Source organism: Myodes glareolus, chromosome X (assembly GCF_982192425.1).
Source record: "Myodes glareolus chromosome X, mMyoGla1.1, whole genome shotgun sequence".
Lineage (NCBI taxonomy): Eukaryota > Metazoa > Chordata > Mammalia > Rodentia > Cricetidae > Myodes > Myodes glareolus.
The window spans coordinates 384,461-398,244 of record NC_142053.1 but is presented as its reverse complement, the minus strand read 5'-3'; the positions used below and the strand labels follow the sequence as shown (position 1 = coordinate 398,244).

At 35.7% G+C, this 13,784-nt stretch overlaps 1 protein-coding gene across 5 annotated transcripts in view; it reads right to left on the bottom strand.

The window, feature by feature from the left end:
* The window catches only part of Tmlhe (trimethyllysine hydroxylase, epsilon), a 107,737-nt gene extending 104,123 nt beyond the window's left edge, over positions 1 to 3,614 (bottom strand). For 2 of the 5 annotated variants that reach the window (XM_048427617.3, XM_048427616.3), the window contains exon 1: positions 3,468 to 3,614. The gene's annotated coding sequence lies outside the window, so the exon portion shown is untranslated. The remainder of the gene's footprint in view (positions 1 to 3,467) is intronic. The other 3 variants (XM_085684777.2, XM_048427619.3, XM_048427618.3) reach the window with 2 other exon arrangements.
* Positions 3,615 to 13,784: the final 10,170 nt, after the last annotated feature.

The window sequence follows — 13,784 nt, the reverse complement described above, 5'->3', positions numbered from 1 at the left end:
TCATGAAACTAAGAAGCTTCTGCAGGGCAAAAGACACTGTCATTCCAACAAAGTGGCAGCCTACAGAATGGATAAAATTTTTACCATCTAAACATCTGATAAAAGGCTAATATCCAAAATACATAAAGAATTCAAAAATTAAATAACAAGAAAACAAAAAATCCAGCTAAAATGGGATATACCTGTGGAAGAAGGTGAAGAGGAATTGTGGGAGCCAGAGGGATTGAGGACAGTGGGAGAGCCTGGCCAACAGAATCAACTAAGCAGGGTTCAGGGGGGCTCACACTGAAGTGGCAATTGCAGAGCCTGCATAGGTCTACGCTAGGTCCTTGGCTTATATGTTATGGCTGTTTGCTTGGTTTCTCAGGATAACTCCTGACAGTCGAAGTGGGGGGTATCTTACACTTTTTTTGCCTGCTCCTGAAACCCTTTTCTCCTAGTGAGTTGCCTTGCCCAACCTTCATGTGAGGGGTTATTCCTGATCTTATTGTCTCTTGCTATTCAGTGCTTGGTTGATGTCCCTGGAAGGGCTATTATTTCTTTTTTTGGGGGGGTGGTAATGAGGGGAATGAATCTGGTGGAGAGGGGAGGTGGAGGAACTGGAAGGAGTGGAAGGAGGGGAAGCTGTTGTTAGGATATACTGTATGAGAGAAGAATAAATAATAAAAAATGAGGTACAGATCTAAACAGAGAATTCTCAAAAGAGGAACTCAAATTGCTGAGAAACACTTAGAGAATGTTTGACATTCTTGGCCATTAGGGAAATGAAAATCAATACTATGTTGAGATCTCATCTTACACAAGTCAGAATGGCCAAGGTCAATAAAACAAATGATAGCTCATACTGGTGAGGATGTGGAGTAAGGGGAACAATCTTACATTGTTGGTGGGGATGCAAATTTGTATAGCCACTATGAAAATCAGTGCAATAGTTCCTCAGGAAGACAGAAATCGAACTACCTCAAGGACCAGCTATATCATTCTTGGACATAAACCCAAAGGATGCTTCATCCTACCACAAAGACTGTTTTTCAACCATGTTCATTTCTGTTCTATTCATAATAGCTAGAAACTGGAAACAACCTAGATGTTTCCCAACAGAAGAATAGATTTAAAAATATGTGGCATATTTACACAATGGAGTATTACTCAGCTGTTAAAAATAATGACATCATGAAATTCATAGGCAAATGGATGAACTAGAAAAAATCTGGAGTGAGGTAACCCTGACCCAGAAAGATACATATGGCATGTATTTATTTGTATGTGGATATTAGCCATTAATTGTTTTTGAAAAGGAAAAGTAATGCAATTGAGGAGGGCAAAAATAATTCAAATTTCTCATACACAGATGGTGGTTAATGTGAATTTTCTGAATGTAAAAAATGTTGCAGCCCTTTCAGAAATGTCTGGCAAATTATACAAAGGAGCTTCAATATGATATAATTATATATGAATATAATGTATTTTGATTACATTTTGCTGGCTTGAAATTTGGAGGGTAGAAGAGAAATGGAATCATTTTTAAAATATTCATGATGTGGAAGTGACAGATGATGGAGAAGGGTGAGGATGTCTCATAACTGAGCATGTTTAAGATCCTGTCTCCTATGTTGCATTTCTATGCTCCTAAGGGCAGTAAGTGGGTTGTCCTCCTAGACAAAGTTGGCATTCACTACTAAACGGAGTATGAGGAATACAGGAAAAAAGATTAAAAGAGCAAAAATATGGCTAACAAAACAGTCACCAGTGGGTCCTTCCAAACAATCAAGCGTAAAGTCACCCTCAAGACCATTCAACAGATGTTCAGCACCACCCCCGAGACCATTTAAGAAGCCATTTGTTCACTTTCTCACTCAGAAGAACATCTCCCTTCTTTATCAGTCACTTCTTGCCTAGAACTCGCAGGTGTGGCACAGGCTGGGTTTTCCCATGATTCTCTCATTGCTTTCAGTCTTTACATGGGACAATAGGAGGCTTATGTACAGCTCAAATAAACACGAAGGGTGCCTGGTGTTGTAGAAAAGGTCATAGTGGGACTCAACTGGTGGAGTTTTGATCACCAGGTAAAGAATCCTAAGAACAAAGAGGTTTACTGATTCAGGAATTTGGTCCTCATGCCCCAGATTTAAAAGGCAGAAAACACAGCTGCCAGAAAAAGCTTAGACACTGAATGGATATTTTGCTGCCATTCTCAGAGTTGACAAACAGGGGCAGAGTAGTACTGACTCCTGAGACAGACACCAAGACAAGGAAGCTCTCTATCTGTTCCAGTTTTTATTTTCAAGAAAGAAGTAGGAGGAACACACAGTAGAAGTCCCCAAACTCTACTAGAGTGAATATTCTGTTCATCACACTGCTTATGAGATAATGTATGACTTCTTTAATATTGTGGTAAATTATATTTTCTTTTCATGGTTGTTCTACAATAAGGACGACTCGGAAGTCCCAGTATTTGTCCAAAGAGTTCATATTACTTCTGTATCTTTGTAGTCACTTACCTAATGTAAAGTGAACTGCTTTTAAGTTTTAACCAGAGTATATCCTGCTAAAATACAACAATAAAATAAGATCACTGTAGGAGAATGAATTATTGAAGTGTTCCTAAATAGGAGAGTTCAGCATTTAATTCATTTAATTCAGTAATTAATTAGTGAAATTTCAAACTATTTTTTTTTCATGAAACTTACTGGTGGTATATTATATTCATTCAGTACATAACATTTTGGGCAATAATTTTGTTTAATTTTTTTTACTAATAAAGTATTCATAAGAGCATTTTAGAGTTGATATTCAATTCGTGCACTAAATGAATGTTTCCAATAGTTTAGAAAGGTTCTTCATAGTTTTTTGGTTTTTTTGTTTGTTTGTTTGTTTGTTTGTTTTGTCAGGACAAAAAGAAAGGTTTCTAGCCTACCTTCTCACAAGACTTATTCTGCAACTACACTGACAGCCTTGATCTGGGTAAGAGGGGCAGACTAAGGGTAAAAATCTGGTCAGAGAACATTAGTGAAAGTGAGAGAAGGACATCAGAGCTGTAAATTCTTCCAAAAGCAAGGTTCCTCCCTAAGCTTCATGGCTGAGCAAAATGAGGCATGCAAAACTGTAGAGACCAAATGAGTGGTGGATTCAGGACTGGAAGGTCTAATAGAGTTTGAAAACATGTATATTGGGTGTCATTCTCAAGCGCAGCTTGCTTCAGCTGTTTCAGTGTTAGGTAGGCCCCAAAAGGCCCTATGCTGATCTCCAGGGCTGTGTTGCAAAACTAGCACAAATCGTGAGAACAACCTTGCAGCAAGGAAAGAAATGTCTTCCTCAGCCAGTGTAAAGTTAGTATTAATCACCCTGGGATGACAATTGGAGCCGCCACTGCCCACTATGCCAGGCCCCAAAGCCCAAGACTAGGTGAACCCGTGGGTCCAGGCCACCTAAGACACCCCTTCCCAGACCCGAGGAGCGGCACCTACCTGTGCTGGAGGTTGCGACTCAGAAGTTTGCGGAGACAAAATCAAGCAGAGAGGCCGGAGCGCAGCCTAGTCACTCCTTTTGCTTTTTACTACCCTGCCCCCAAAGCCGACTGACTCCCGTTCCCCCTCCCCCAGCCTGCTCTAGCCTTGCCGAGAACCTTAAAGCCCCGCCCCGCTACTCTCCTTCCGGTCTTGCAGGAGTGGGTGCCTCACGGGGGCGCCTTTAAAGACTAGATTCCAGAAAGATCAGTCAAGTGCTCTAGTTTCATTAAACAGGTTTGGAGGTATAATAAGAGAAAGAGGGGTCCAGGACATTAAAATGCATGTAAACTTCCTGCTATTTCTGTGCTCTTCTATAATCTGGCTATGCTAATATTAATAGTAGTATACTGTAAGATCTAAATTTCTTACATCATCTTTCCATGTGTCACACCTATTGGATTTCCATACATTTGGAAGAGCATTTTGAATCAAAGGCCCAGTTACAGTGCTAATATACTGAGCCTTAGAAGAGGAATAAACCACAAGGATTGAGCAATCTTGTGTGAATGAAATTTAATAATAATGCATAATAAAAAAACTAAGAAATGAATCATGAAATAATATGTCTTAAAGGTACAAAAGAAAATAGTTTGCCAATACAACATCAACAGAAGAAGAAAACATTTTCATTATCGCTGAGGCTTTTAATATTCCTCAATGGTTTTATCCTGAAATTCTTTCTGTCTGCAGTTATTTGGAAAATTGATAGTCTTTTTTAAAAACTCAATTTAGGTATTCCTCTGTGATTCTTGCACTGTTATTTTCTATATAAATATATATTCTACTTTACCACTGAGTCCATATGCTTCACATACCAATTATTCTGGACTATAATTTCTCTTTCTGCATATCTCTACCTTGCAGTAAACAAGCAGCATTTTGAACTTTTGTATTCTTCAAATACAAAAAGAAATATTTTTCAATCCTGATTTCCAAGCATAAGATATATTCTTTAATATCTGTTAAGAATTGCCTAAGGTCACTGAATATACACACTAAAGATTATACCCAAAATGTGAGTTAATGCTAAGAAGAATAACTAAATAAAATGAAAATCTAGATTTAATTTGACTGTTATTCATTCATGCAACAAATATGGATTCTTAATATATGTCAAACTTTGCAATGATCTCTGAGTACAAAATAATGATCAAAACCAGGACATAGTTCATGCCTTTGTAATTTTATGCTTAAAGAACAAATCAGTGGGAGCCAGGCAAATAAGAAAAGGAGAATATTCCAGATAGAAAGAAAGCATGATCAAATGTCTGGTAATATGAAGGAACCTGGCAGTAGTGAATGAGATCAGTAAATGAAATTGATTATAAAGTCCCCAAGAAAAGACATGAAGTTGATAAAGTTTGATTCTGAGAATTTTTCCATTATAATAGTAAAGAACTTTTATGAAACTGACACTAACTGCTGAATATTGACCTGTTTTATCATAAATATTTAAAGAAGATTATATTATTTGTACATTAGGGGTAAGGCAACTAAGGCACAGATAAGTTAATCAATCTCACTAAGATCACATGGAAGTTAAGTTTCCAAGATGAGATTAAAACCTAAGTCAATCGTATACAATGGGAACTATAATTAAAAAAAAAAACAAGTAAAAACCTCAAAAGAGTTACTTCAGAAAAAAATATTTTCATTGGTTCTAGATACTTGACAACAATCTGTAATAAACCATGCTAAGAGCTTCCAGAAAATAATACATGGATTCAAATATTGCTATTATAAACCTATGCCTTAGCAGCCGTGATGGTGGGTGCCTTTGGTACATGATGCTCCCCAGAAGCAGAGCAAATAAGGGAGACAAGGTAGATATCCTGAATGCATCTATGTGGAGCACACCTACAAGTTTGGTCAAAAGGCTTTGCTTCTCTGAACGTCAATGTCCTGTTTCATATGTTGGTATAATAATAGTATCTATCTCACAAGACTATAATGATTAAATGAGACCATGCATGGAAAGTTATGTCTGTCAAGCAGTATTAGTATTATCTGTTGTTAAGATAGTAATCTTAAAATTCAGTATACTTTATTGGCTGAAATAGAGGAAGTATGAATAACCAGGCAGGACATAGTCCAGGTACAATTTGATCAATAGTAAATGGATAGTAGAAGAAAAGTTTCTTGTCAGGGGACATGGTGGCATATGCCTTTAATCCCAGAATTTGGAAGGTAAAAGCAGGAGGATCTCTGTAAAGTTCAAGGCCAGCCTGCTCTACATAGCAAGTTCTAGGACAGTCAGGGCTACATAGAGAGTCCCTGTCTCAAAAAGAAAAAAAGAGAGAAAGGAAGGAAGGAAGAAAGGAAGGAAAGAAGAAAGAAAGGAAAGAAGGAAGGAAGGAAATAAATTATTTACTTGTTGACTTTCTTGATTGTGTGTGTGTGTGTGTATGTGTGTATATGTGTGTGTGTGTGTAAAACAACTTACATAGTGTATGAACTTACATAGTGTATGGCACAGAACATATTTTAGGAATGAGTAAATATATGGATGGATTAAAACCTAGGAACAGCTAGGCATAATTTCACAGATTTGTAATCTCAGCAATAAGAAGACCTAGTCAGGAATATCATGATTTTGAAATTAGTCACTTTTTCATAATGAGAACCTGTCTAAAACAAAAGGCCAAAATCCAAACAACCAAATAACCTAGGAACAATGTGTTAGGATACTAAATAGAAAAAAAAACCCACAATGGTATTTTCTTCTGCTCCTAGAAAATACTAAGCTTGTTTGTGTTCAACTTACAAATAATAATATGCACATTCATTTACCCCTGCCTTCATTGTTTATAATCCAAGCCAGGGCTTAAAATTATTTTTATGTAAAATCATACAGTGCATATTTTCAGCTATTTTTGAGACATATATAATCTGTCTGCAACTAAATCCTAATTTTATAAAGTAGCAGTAGCCACAGATCACAAAAAATAAATAAATGAATGTGTATGCTGGTGTTCTAGTAAAAATTTATTTACAGAAACAGGAGGCAAGATTGGTTCTGTGGATTATAATTTGCTTGGGGGCTGGAGAGATGGCTCAGTACTTAAGAGTACTGGTTGTTCTTCCAGAGGTCCTGAGTTCAATTCCCAGCAATCATATGGTAGCTCACAACCATCTATAGTGGGATCTGATGCTTTCTTCTGGCATAAATGCATACATGCAGATAGAGCACTCATACATAAAATAAATAAATAAATATTTTTAAAAAAATATATAAAAAGAATTTGCCAACTCGTGATCTAGGCAAACTTACCATCATGTCTTATATGGGCTACTGGAGTGAAAGATGTATGGGAATCATTATCTGGAACCAATATTATTTCTGTGTTGACATCTTAGTTTTAGTAACACTTTTATTGAAATTTTAATTGTTTTTTTAATCCTACTCAGACCTTAAAAGTTCTTGAAAGGTTCAAGCTCAAGCTGTACTTACTAATTTGAATTTGTGTTAGTCAAAATGGTCCTTAAAACTGTTAAAAGGATTAGATAAATTTAGGACCACTTATTTGATTGAAGAACAACTCATGAATCTGACAACTTTCCATATCAGAAAAGGTTCAGAGAGCTCTACCCCCACCACACAGGCAATCAGTATTTATAAATAGAACATAGAAATGATGTACAAAATTATCATGTTTGGTTACAGCTTGTGGTTCGTGTTGTTTAGGCATTGTCTGACCAGTTTACAGCCTGTAGTTTTCTGAACCTCAGCTGGTATGACAAGAATGAAATTACTAGAGTTGTCTCCCTTTATCTCTAACAGATACCATGTATATAGTTCCTAACTATGTACTTTCATAACTATACATGTTTGTCACACTTATCATTAACAGCAACCAAAAGGGAAGAGTCTAAAGAAGAAAATATTTATTTTGTCTAATGGTTTCAAAGTTTTCAGCCCATGTTTGGCTGCAGTGTTTTGGGCCTGAAACAAAGCAGAACATTATGGAAATGGGAGCATATTGGCAGAGGCCACTTATCTCCTACCTGATAATGGTCAGGAAAGAGAGAAAGAGAGAGACCAGACTGGGGTCAAGATGTGCCCTTCAAAGCAACACTCTCAGTGACCCACTTCCTCCAACTAGGCACCATTTTACACAGTTTCTTGACCTCCCAATTAAATATTGTCTTCAAATTTTGAATCCTTGAAGCCATTGGTTAGGTCAGAGCTTTCACAGATGATTTCAGAGAAGTGTACAGCCTTTCCTACCCTCCAAGCATCTCTCAATCCAATAAAACCAATAATTAGTAATAAAAATATTGGTAAAATAAGACAATCAAAACAACACACACAATCAAAATTATTTAAAACACAAAATTGCTCATTCCTAGAATTTTAAATGTAATTTTTTGAGAACAGCTGACTGAAACTTGAAAGAAAGACTGGATTGTAACATGAGGGCTGACTTGCTGGGGTTTCTGTCCCACCCAGTACTCCATAGCCAGCAAGTCCCAAAGAAAATCATACACAGTCTACATTAGGTTATAAACTAATTGGCCCATTAGCTCAGTCTTCTTATTAACTAATTCTTACATCTTATGGTAACCCATAATTCTTGTCTGTGTAACCCATGTGGCTCAGTACCTTTTCCAGCATGGCAGGTTACATCTTGCTTCTCTGTGGTCTGGGCAGGAATGGAGGAATGGGCTTCCTCCTTCCTAGCCTTCTCCTGTTCTCATTGCCCCGCCTCTACTTCCTGTCTGGTTGACCCATCTCTACTTCCTGTCTGGCCAATCAGCATTTTATTAAAATACATGATTGACAGAATACAGATAATTCTCCTGTACCACTGGATTAAGGAGAACTTTCGTATTATTAAAATAGGTTGTAATATGTTCACTTATTAAGTTAGATTATCGTTTGCTACATATATAGACAATCTTAGACCAAATTTAGTTAAATTTAACACACATATCCTTTGGATCAGCTTCTTGATTTTAAGATTGATCAAAATCCTAGACACTGATGTCCTTCTGTCACCATCTTGATTTGTTTGGTCTTAGTATGGAACCCAAAAATCACAATGTCAAAAAATTGTATTCATATTTTTGTTATTCTGTGATGAGATCATTTAATACACAAAGGATGATTGTGACAGGATTGTTTCAAACTTCTGAGGCAAGACCCTGTACCAGGCAGACTATTGTGATAGTTCACAGTAGGATTTTACAAAGAAACTAGAAACTAAAATGTGCTTTTTAACAAGAGTTTCCATGAAATGAACTCATCAAAAGTAAAATAACAATAATTCAAAGTTCAGATAATAAAAATAGTTCAACAGTATTCAAGTGTAGTTGTTTATGGTTTTTGTTCAGGTCTTGGTGGCAATTAAGGATCATAGTTCACTGTGATGTGGCCTGACCTAAAGAAGTAGTCATTTCTGTTGTGCACAAAGCTGTGGTCATATCTGAAGACTCATAGAAAGGAACACAATAATTGGAAATGTTGGAAATAGATGCACTTGTCATTCACCACTCAGGATCCCAGTCAACTAGCTGCTATATATATATATATATATATATATATATATATATATATATATATATATATATATATAATATGCTTGTGTGTATGTGTGTATTTATTTGTTGGTTGTATTAGATAAACAGTACAATTGAATATTCTTTTTGTAACACTTGTTTATAGTGATAAATGAGAAGATAAGTTTAGTTCTTTTTAGTAGCACACATAAGAACCTAATACAGAAAAGAAAGATCTAAATCCATGTGGTATTTTATTCAATATTTTTGGTGTTACTGTACAAAAATGTTCAATCTGCTGTTTATAAAGTGACTTCACCTGTCCAATATACTTGAAAGTCTGATTTGCTATAAAATACAAAATATTCCAAGAGTGAGCCCCTAGGAACATTTCTTGAACCTTCTTTGGGATAAACCAACTCTTTTTCACCATTTTATTTTGTTTGTGTGTGTGATGTGTATGCATGTGTCTGTGTATCTGTGTGTGAGCACATGGACCCATGCATTTGAAAGCTGAAGGAGGATGCTAAGTATGCTGTCTGTTTGCCTTATTTACTTGAGGCAGAGCAAGATCTCTCACTGAACTTGAAATTTGCCATTTTAGTTAGGCAGGCTGACTGACACCAACGCTAGCTTTTACTTGAGTGCTAGGGACTTGAATTCAGTTCTTGCTTTCACAACAAATATTTTTACCCACTGAGCCATCTTCCAAGTTCTTCTTCACCATTTTAAGGTTGATGCCAATTTCAGTCACGACTGCTTTGGTTTATGAATATTGAAACTGTTATAGGATCTTTCAGAAAAAGCTATTTGGAAAACATGAGTGAACAGAAAAATCTAAATGAGGGAGGAGACAGAATGATACAAGCATATTTTTCAGAGACAACATAGGTCATTGGGGGCTGGAGAATGAGCTGGAAGTAGTGGATATTTGAACAAGGGTCCATTAAATTTATCCATCTATTAGTCTGTATAGCTTATGAACATGACAATGTAAAACTTTCTTTAGTGCTCATCTTTTTGTGTGTGATTGAGATTGAAGTTAGGTTTTTATGCATGGTAGAAAACCATTCTGCCACAAGTATATTCTCAGCCCATTTAGTAGTACTTTTAGAGCAGGACAAAATGGTTATAACCAAATTTAATGAAGAAGACCTTATTGAATTGAATCCTGTGACATCATATCAGCAATTGTTCATATTCATGTACATAGTTTCTGGATATTAAGTATAAGATATCTGCAAATTCAATCTATGATTTGTAGGTATAGAATGTATACAGTTTCTATACTTGGGTAGCAAGTATTTGACTAATTATATAGTTCATGGTACCATTTCCAGTGAATATATGAAAGCACCTAAGATTGAGAAATCTAAAATATCAAGGCTAATTTTGTACTCTTTCCTTCTGGTTTTAGGTAATTCTCAATGAGAACATGAAGAAACATTAACATTAAAAGGGTCCTTATTTAGGGTACTAGACTGCAAAGTCAACAATTGCTCTCTTACTTTTCTCCACTACAACAGTGTTTTAAATTCAACTATAGTGTAGTCCCATGGATTACACTTTATAGAAAAGGAAGAAGGCAGCAGGAAAAAAGATAAGACTTTCATGATAGCACTGAAGTCTTAACCCATGACCTTTGGAAAACTGCCTCAGTCAAAGATAATATTTGCATGTTGGGAAATAATTCCCTAGTGAGCTTTACCTTGAGGTTTCTGAAAGAAGGAGAGTTTGAGGAATATGAAAGAGTTCTTTTTAAAAAGGTCCTTTTGAGCACTGTGGATCCAAGAATTGAAACCCTGATGTTTTGCTCCAGTGTGAATGGCAAAAAGAACTTAGTATGGTCTCTTTTTGCTCTAGTTTGTGGGTCATGCATGGCTTGAACTAGTATTAAAACATTGCTATTTTGTGTAACATTAGAAAATAAGAAACTGACCTACCAAATATTACTTATAAACCATTTATCAATTTTAGAATGTTATAATTATTTTTTCAAAATTTGGATGATTACATCTTTCCCATTATGGGTTATGGGGTGCAGAAGTTTAAAAATTATGGAAGCTTTAAGGACTCAGGAAAGTTGCTGTGGTCACCCATACTCGCCATGAGTCCACACTTCACTCCAAATTTACATCTTCTCAAATATCAATTTTGTTTCTCCAATTCAAGCTCACACTGCCTACTGTTTAATAAATAATAGGGCTGGAAAGATGGATCTGAAATGAAGAACACTTGCTGTTCTTGCAGAGGACTAGAATTAAATTCCAAGCACTCGTGTTGGGTCCTGGCAATGGCTTGTAACTGCAGCTCCAGGGGATCTTGCACTTTGTTCAGAGGATAAATTTTTAAATAAGATATTATAGATAATTTGAATTGGATAAATCTTATGAAATTTTCTTATCTTAACAATTTCTTTACTGTCTGATTTAGGATGAAGTTCTACCAATTTTTTTTGTATTTATATAATGTGATGATGAAATAATTCAAGTTTAAGTTTTATGATTATTATTGTTACACACACACACACACACACACACATATATATATATATACTTATAGTTATTCACAAATATGTAAATACAGCTTAATTGAGTCTGTTTTTGTTGTTTCTGTGTATATGGTTTCAGAACTGACCGCTCTGCATTAGACAACCAATTAGGGGTCAAATGGAGTCCTGTTCAGAAAGTCCTTTCCTATACCTATGTCTTTTAAGGCACTACCCGTATTTTCTTCCAGCATTTTCAGTGTTTCACTTTTCACACTGAGGCCTTTGATCGACTTTGATCTAATTTTTGGACACGGTGATAGGTATGAGTATTATTTTACTCTTTTGTGTGTGCATTTTTTCAGCACCATTTGTTGAATACTCTGCCTTTTCTTCAGTGTACTTTTCTTGTTTTACCTCTTTATCAAATATCAGGTGACTATAGTTATGGGAACTCATGTTTGGGTCTTCTATTTTATTACATTGGTCGACATGTCTGTTGTTTTTTTCCAGTACCATGGGAAAACTGTAAGTCTGTCTGATCCCAGATTTTTTAAAATGAGAGGTTCATTATTACTACTTCAATTTCATTGCTTGTTATACTTATGTTTAAGTTTCAAATTAAAGTTTTTTATCAGTTTACTTTCGATGTTAATGCTCAATTTTTAGATAATACTGTACAATTCCCCTTTATCCTAGGTTACCTTGATATACAATAAGATTATTTTTTACAAGTGCTATCTTCTATAAACTCTATAGAGGTTTTTCATTCACTCAGCTTTTGTCTTATATTTTTCTTTTTTAAGAACAACTAGTTATCTGCTTTAGGAGATAATTTATACTTTTTTCTTAAAAATAACAAATTAGGGGGGCTGGAGAGATGGCTCAGTGGTTAAGAGCATTGCCTGCTCTTCCAAAGGTCCTGAGTTCAATTCCCAGCAACAACATGGTGGCTCACAACCATCTGTAATGAGGTCTGGTGCCCTCTTCTGGCCTGTAGGCACACATGTAGACAGAATATTGTATAATAATAAATAAATCAATTTTTTTTTAAAAAAATGACAAATTAGTTGGGCAGTGATGGCACATGCCTTTAAGCTCAGCACTCAGGAGGCAGAGGCAGATGGACCTCTGTGAGTTCAAGGCCAGCCTGGTCTACAAGAGCTAGTGCCAGGACAGGTACCAAAACTACACAGAGAAACCCTGTTTGAAAAACAAAACAAAACAAAAACAAATTATCATTTTTATATCTTACAGCTTTTCCTCAAAAAAAAAAATACCTCTTTAGTATGTGTGTCTGCACATATGTGTGTGGTGTGTACCAAATATCTTTAGAGAAACTATAGAGGAGGTAAAATTTTATTTCTATTCTGTTAGGTTTTTACTTTTTTGGCTAAATATGATAAGTTGTTTACAAGTTTCCCTTAGCTTTAACTTCTCATTCTTAATGATAAGATGTCAAAGCCTTACAGTATAAAAAGGAATCTTTTATGTGGAAATATTTGTTTTATTCACATATTTTTAGTTCACTTAGTTTGCTTAAAATATTTGTTTTAATAATTTTCACATGTCTTTGTGTGTGTGTGTGTGTGTGTGTGTGTGTGTGTGTGTGGCATGAATATGAGGGTGCCTGTAGAAGCAGGAAGAGAGCAATAGAGTTATAGGCAACTGTGAATCATCACACATGGGAGCTGTGCACTTAACACCAAGTGCCCTTAACCTGAGTCATTTCTTCAGCCCCTAACTTGCTTGTTTTTTTTAAATAACTGTGCTTGTATTGCTTAAACAAACAATATATTAAACAGCTAGTAGGTTGGTAACATGACTCAGTGGGTAAAGCTCCTTGGTGCTAAGCCTGATTAACTGAGTTTGATTTTCTGATATTACAGAATATTTGTTTTCCTATGCAAATATGTATTACATTTATTGTACTATGTAAATATGTGTTGCATTTGCTCATGTTGCAGAATATTTGTTTTACTATGAAAAGATGTGTTACATTTGTTGGAAGGAGACCACTTTTTGGTTCCTGGCTGCTCAGCCCTGAAATAATCACACAGAAATTATATTATTTAAATCACTGCTTAGCCCACTTGCTCTAGATTATTATTGGCTAACTCTTACATATTAATTTTACCCATCTCCATTAATCTATGCATCGCCATGAGGTTGTGACCTACCAACAAAGTTTCAGCATGTCTGTCTCCAGTGGCAGCTTCATGACTTCTCTTTCTCTATCCCAGCATTCAGTTTAGTTTTGCCCACCTACTTCTATTTTACCCTACCAA